The 7,367-nt window shown below is 42.7% G+C and overlaps 1 protein-coding gene across 3 annotated transcripts in view; it reads right to left on the reverse strand.

The window, feature by feature from the left end:
- The window catches only part of LOC127915127 (uncharacterized), a 1,101,500-nt gene that overhangs the window by 810,339 nt on the left and 283,794 nt on the right, over positions 1 to 7,367 (reverse strand). The window lies entirely within an intron of this gene.

Below are 7,367 nucleotides of genomic sequence, written 5' to 3' on the forward strand. Positions count from 1 at the left end.
CAGAGTCCTTTAATGTAAAAACACAGGGAAGACATAGATCCTCTTCAGATGTATATAATGGCAAAATAGACAACCCGCAGAGAGGGCGACAAATGAAACAAAAGTCCTTCTGATATATACAGAAGAGTCCCCCTTCTTAGCAGCAGAGGAGAATAGCTGGGTTAGCGGCGACAGACTGCTGGTCTTTCTGGGTAGGTGCGGGTCGTAGAGGACAGAGGTACCTGATTACACGTAGCATCAGATGAACAGGCAGATTCCGACAGGATGAAGACAGGTTGAAGCAAACGAGACGATAGTTTGGTTCTGGCATGAGAAACTCAAACGAGAATCTGACAAAGAAAGAAGCAGGAACAGAGAGAGAGATAGAGACCTAATCAGAGGTAAAAAGGGAACAGGTGGGAAAAGGGTGAACGAGGTAGTTAGAGAAGATGAGGAACAGCTGGGGGGAGGAGAGAAAGAGAAGGTAACCTAATACGACCAGCAGAGGGAGACGGAGTGAAGAGAAAGAACAGGAACAAGACATAATATGACAATACATGACACCTTCGGTACTGCACGGTACTGTCTTTCCAAGCTAGTCGAAAGACTTCGAGTTTGGTGTGGCGCCATTTCCGTTCCAATTTTCTGGAAGCTTGCTTCAGAGCTCGGGTATTTTCTGTGTACCAGGGAGCTAGTTTCTTATGAGAAATTATTTTAGTTTTTAGCGGTGCAACTGCATCTAGGGTATTGCGCAAGGTTAAATTGAGTTCCTCAGTTAGGTGGTTAACTAATTTTTGTCCTCTGGCGTCATTGGGTAGAAAGAGGGTATCTGGAAGGACATCAAGGAATCGCCTTTTCTTGTGTCTACATTTGGCACTACTTCACTTTCACACTCATGGACATGGAAGATACTGTGAGTGCATGTTTATCCTCTGTCTCTTTCTCACTCTCTCTTTCTTGTTTTTACAGAGGAATGTGTTGTTTAAGTGTTCCACATGATGATAGAGACTCTACATCTCACTTCTGGATCTTTGAAAATATGTTGAGAAACACTTTAGGAGAGAGGGGGAAAAATTGGATGTTGCTGTGAGATAGTTTGGGTTGTACATGCTCTAGCAACCCTTCTCTGTAAAACTGGCTGTCTGTCAGGTCCTAAGTAGATATGAGCTGCCAGATACCACAGTTCAGTAATGGTCTCCATAGCCCTGTCTGTCTCTAAGGCAGAATATTGCCAGTTGTTGTCATCATCATTATTATGGTCATATCGTCACAATAAGACAAAGTACGTCAAGCTCTGAGAGTCACATTGCACAGACATAAAAGTTGTTACATTGCATTATTGTCACGTTCTGACCTTATGTTTGTTTTTCTATGTTGTGTTTTGCATTTGGCCTGGTATGGTTCTCAATCAGAGGCAGGTGTCACTAATTGTCTCTGATTGAGAATCATACCTAGGTAGCCTTTTCCCACCTGTGTTTCGTGGGTGATTGTTTTCTGTCTTTGTGTATGTCACCAGACAGGACTGTTTCGTTTCATTCTCTTTGTTATTTTTGTTTTAGTGTTCTGTGTTCAAGAAATTCATCATGAACACGTACCACGCTGCACATTGGTCCTCCGATCCTTGCTACTCCTCCTCAGAAGAGGAGGAAGACAAGCGTTACAATGTTGTCATGGACACTAACCATGCCAAGCGCCCTCTGAACTCCTTTTCTGTCCATAGACCTCTCCATATCCTGTTTTGCCTGCACCTTTTCTTCGTCTGGCTGGATACCTTCAGCGGAAATCTTGTCCCTTAGGAACTTGATCTCATTGACACTGAACAGACTTTTGTCCTTATTTAGTTTGAGTCCACACGGCCGGATTCTTTGCATTGTTTTCTCCAGCCTCTCGTCATGTTCCATTTGAGTAGACCTGCAAACTACCAGGTCATCAACGTACACCCTGACGCCATCAAGACCCTCTGTAATTTGCTCCATTGCCTGGTGGAAGATTTCTGGTGTTATTATTCCAAAGTGTAAGTGCTGGTAAGAGTAGCGGCCGAATGGAGTGTTAAACATGGGATCCAAAGTATTCCGGTGGACTATTGGTGGGCGGGAGGAAAGATGGCAGAAGCGGAAGCATTGCTTGTGTAGGATTGCACGTTGAGTTAAGTTATTGGAAATAACTGGAAAATTGGAGCATTGAAGAATGGAGCAAAATGGGCTTAAGTTGTTAATGAAGATAATCCTCGGTCTAAAAATGCCTCATTCCTTTTTGGAGTATGTCTCATGGATAAGGATGTGTTTTTGGGAGATCCATTTGCGGTCAAGGAGATGGCGGAGGACGCACTGGAAAAGGTGAAGTCAATCTAAGTGACCAGGAGTGGTATGGTGTTGATTTATTGTATGTCAGAAGAGCAAAAGGAAAGTGCATTGTGTCCCGGGAATTATTGGAGTATGAAGTAGAAACCCTTGATTTTCTGAACAGGGCACCGGTGTCGCAGTGAAAATTGAGGCTGAAAATCTTAAAGCACCATGTACCAGGAGTAGTGGATGCACGTCGATTGAACTGTATGGTGAATGGAAGGAAAGAGGAAAGCCTATCGGTGCTATTGCTATTTGATGAACAGTCCCTTCCGATACATCTAAAGCTGGGGTATAGGAGATACACAGTGAGAGCTTATGTGAACAGACCATTGCAGTGTCTTAAATGTAAAAAGTTTGGCCACATGGCAAGTGTGTGCATACGTAATAAATATGTTTTATAAGACTCAGTGGATACATGGTGCTGCAATTGTGGTGGGAACCACATTCCCAAGTTCCAGGAATGCCTATAAGGGTGAAGGAGGTCAAAGTAGCAAGAATCTTTTGCTTTTACCCTTCCCTTATGTCCCGTGTTTTTCTGCGTTAAAGTTCTCCAGTTTTCACCCCACACAGTAGGTGGTGGCAAGCACCTTTAACGTATGTTAGCAGACCGCCAAAATACCATCGAAGAACAAAAGTAATATTAAAAGTGCACAATTTAGCACTGCTCATCAAGTTTCAACTGCCAAAACCCATGTGAGGCATCCATATTGGAAAAGTATTTAGCGCCTGTCATTTCACTGAATATCTCTTCTCTCTTAGGGATTTGATAGTGTTCTCTTTAAATATTGGCATTGAGATCCTTGGGATTTATGTACACCCGCTGTTTTCTTGGATTTTACACAGACCATGGAATTTACACAGTCAGAGGGTTCCTCAAATGTTTTTATGACATTCAGTCCCTCCATGCAGCCTAGCTCTGTCCTCAGTTTCTCACGGAGCGCCACAGGAACTCACCTGGGTGGGTGGATCACTGGTTGTGCATCTTCTCTCAGTTTGATGGAGTATGTAAGGGTTGTGCTCCAACCTATTCCCTCATGAGTCACATTTGTACTGTACTGGTGGGCACTTTGCATACAGCTCGTTTCACTGATAGTATAAACTTGTCTCCCAACAATGACTCACTATTACAAACATTAAGGGGTAAGTGCAATTTTTACATATTCCCTTTGTTTCAATGCACTGATGAGCTTAAATTCATTTATGTCTCAGCAGACAGGATGTATTGTATGAGGTTTTGCTGTTCTTGTATAGGGTGAAACAGACGGGGGGGTATTTGTGATGTTCCTCTGGGTACCAGCTCATGTGGGAGTAGAGGGGAATGAGGAGGTGGATAGTATTGCCAAGCGGGCTCTTAAACATCCTAATGTTGAGATGAAATTGTCAATCAATAAAGCAGAAGCCATGGGGATAATAAGAACAGTGGTTAAAAATAAGTGGCAAGAGTTGTGGAACAGGGAGAGAAAGGAAAGACACCTGTATAATATCCATGAAAAGGTGGGGGCAGGGAGGTCCTCAGGCTGAGAGAGAAGGGAGGAAAGTGTAGTCACAAGGCTGAGACTGGGACACACAAGGCTCAATAGTACATTGAAATTGGTGGGGAAACATCTGACTAGGAGTTGTGATCATTGTCAGGAGGAGATGGAGACAGTGGAACATGTTCTATTTCAGTGCCAGAAATATGTGAGGGAGAGGGAGTGATTGTTGTTAAATTTGAGGAGTAATGTGTTTGAAGAGCCAGGATTAAGTGAACTACTGGGGAAATCTTCAGAGGATGTAGTATTTAAATAGGTATTTCGTTTCCTTAGGGAGACAAGATTATTTTGTAGGATTTAGACCTTCACTGTCGCTGGTCCACTCTCCAGTCCAGTTGGTGGCGGAAACGCACCACAAAGTTGGCTGCCAACCACCATATAAAATCGACAGAAGATAAAGGTCCATTTGTATAGAGATTGTGGTGAGTGGTTGTCGGATGATATGTCACTTTTTCCCTAGTTATATGTACATATCTAGCAGTGGTCGAAAAAGTACTCAATTGTCATACTTGAGTAAAAACAAAGATACCTTAATAGAAAATGACTTGAGTGAATGTCGCCCAGTAAATTACTACTTATTTGGTGTTAAATATCAACAGTAAATGGAATTGCTCAAATGCACTGAAGTATCAAAAGTATAAATAATTTCAAATTCCTTCTATTAAACAAAACAGGTGACACATTTTTATTGACAGATAGCCAGGGGCACACTCCAACACTCAGACATAATTTACAAACAAAGAATTTGTCTTTAATGAGTCTGCCAGGGATGACCAAGGATGTTGATAAGTGTGTGAATTGGACCATTTTCCTGTCAAAATGTAACTAGTACTTTTGGGTGTTAAGGAAAATGTATGGAGTAAAAAGTACATTATTTTATTTTAGGAATGTAGTGAAGTGAAAGTAAAAGTTGGCAAAAATATAAATAGTAAAGTACAGATACCCCAAAACTACTTAAGTAGTACTTTAAAGTAGTTTTACTTAAGTACTTTACACCACTGATATCTAGCTACCTCAATTACCTCGTACCCCTGCACATAGACTCTTTACTCATTGTGTATCTATTACTTTTGTTATTATGTGTTTTATTTTTCTATTATTTCTCTATTTTCTTTCTCTTTGCATTTTTTAAAATTTCACCTTCATTTAACCAGGTAGGCCAGTTGAGAACAAGTTCTCATTTACAACTGCGACCTGGCCAAGATAAAGCAAAGCAGTGCGACACAAATAACAACACAGAGTTACACATGGGATAAACAAATGTACAGTCAATAACACAATAGAAAAATCTGTATGCAGTGTGTGTAAATGAGGTAAGGCAATAAATAGGCCAATAGTGGCGAAGTAATTAAAATGTAGCAATTTACATGCAGATGATGATGTGCAAGTAGAAATACTGGTATGCAAAAGAGCAGAAAAACAAATATGGGGAGGAGGTAGGTAGTTGGCTGGTTGGGCTATTTACAGATGGGCTGTGTACAGCTGCAGCGATCAGTAAGCTGCTCTGACAGCTGATGCTTAACGTTAGAGAGGGAGATATGAGTCTCCAGCTTCAGTGATTTTTGCAATTCGTTCCAGTCATTGGCAGTAGAGAACTGGAAGGAAACGTGGTCAAATAGGTGTTGGCTTTGGGGATGACCAGTGAAATATACCTGCTGGAGCGTGTGCTATTGGTGGGTGTTGCTATGGTGACCAGTGAGCTAAGGTGGAGCTTTGATAGACTGCATCCAATTTGCTGAGTAGAGTGTTGGAGGATATTTTGTAAATTATATCACCGAAGTCAAGGATCGGTACGAGGGTATGTTTGGCAGCATGAGTGAAGGAGGTTTTGTTGAGAAATAGGAAGCCGATTTCTAGATTTAACTTTGGATCGTAGATGCTTAATATGAGTCTGGAAGGAGATTTCACAGTCTAGCTAGACACCTAGGTGTTTATAGTTGTCCACATATTCTAAGTCAACCGTCCAGGGTAGTGATGCTAGTCGGGCGGGCGGGTGCAGGCAGCGATCGGTTGAAGTGCATGCATTTAGTTTTACTAGCATTTAAGAGCAGTTGGAGGCCACAGAAAGAGTGTTGTATGGCGTTGAAGCTCGTTTGGAGGTTTGTTAACAGTGTCCAAAGAAGGGCCAGAAGTATACAGAATGGTGTCGTCTGCGTAGAGGTGGATCAAAGAATCACCCACAGCAAGAGCGACATCATTAATTAATTAATGTATACAGAGAAAAGAGTTGGCCTGATAGAGACTACCAGAGGTCCGGACAACAGGCCCTCCGATTTGACACACTGAACTCTATCTGAGAAGTAGTTAGTGAATCTAGCGAGGCAGTCATTAGAGAAACCAAGGCTGTTGAGTCTGCCGATAAGAATACGGTGATTGACAGAGTCGAATGCCTTGGCCAGGTCGATGAAGATGGCTGCACAGTACTGTCTTTTATTGATGGTGGTTATGATATTGTTTAGGACCTTGAGCGTTGCTGAGGTGCACCCGTGACCAGCTTGGAAACCAGATTGCATAGCGGAGAAGGTACGGTGGGATTCGAAATGGTTGATTATCTGTTTGTCCACTTGACTTTCAAAGACTTTAGAAAGGCAGGGCAGGATGGATATAGGTCTGTAACAGTTTGGGTCTAGAATGAATCCCCCTTTGAAGAGGGGGATGACCACGGCCGCTTTCCAATCTTTTGAAATCACAGCCGTTACGAGAGGTTGAACGGACTAGTAATAGGGGTTGCAACAATGGCGGTGGATAATTTTAGGAAGAGAGGGTCCAGATTGTCTAGCCCAGCTGTTTTGTAGGGATCCATATTTTGCAGCTCTTTCAGGACATCGGCTGTCCGGATTTGGGTGAAGGAGAAGCGGGTTTGGGCCAGTTGCTGCGGAGCTGTTGGCCGGGGTTGGGGTAGCCAGGTGGAAAGCATGGCCAGCCATAGAGAAATGCTTATTGAAATTCTCGAGGATTATTGTGGATTTATCAGTGGTGGCAGTGTTTCCTAGTCTCAGTGCAGTGGCCAGCTGGGAGGAGGTGCTCTTATTCTCCATGGACTTTACAGTGTCCCAGAACTTTTTGGAATTAGTCCTGCAGGATGCACATTTCTGTATGAAATCGCTAGCCTTAGCTTTCCTAACTGACTGTGTGTGTTGGTTCCTGACTTCCCTGAAAAGTTGCATATTGCGGGGACTATTCGAAGCTAGTGCAGTACGCACAGGGTGTTTTTGTGCTGGTCAAGGGCAGTCAAGTCTGCTTACTTAGGAGATCGGCCGTAAGTAAGCATTTCACTGTTAGGGGCGGCAGGGTAGCCTAGTGGTTAGTGTTGGACTAGTAACCGGAAGGTTGCAAGTTCAAATCCCCGAGCTGACAAGATACAAATCTGTCATTCTGCCCCTGAACAGGCAGTTTACCCACTGTTCCTAGGCTGTCATTGAAAATAACAATTTGTTCTTAACTGACTTGCCTAGTTAAATAAAGGTAAAATATATTTTTAAAAGTCTACACCTGTTGTTTATGAAGCATG

Source organism: Oncorhynchus keta, chromosome 34, assembly GCF_023373465.1.
Source record: "Oncorhynchus keta strain PuntledgeMale-10-30-2019 chromosome 34, Oket_V2, whole genome shotgun sequence".
Classification (NCBI taxonomy): Eukaryota; Metazoa; Chordata; class Actinopteri; order Salmoniformes; family Salmonidae; genus Oncorhynchus; species Oncorhynchus keta.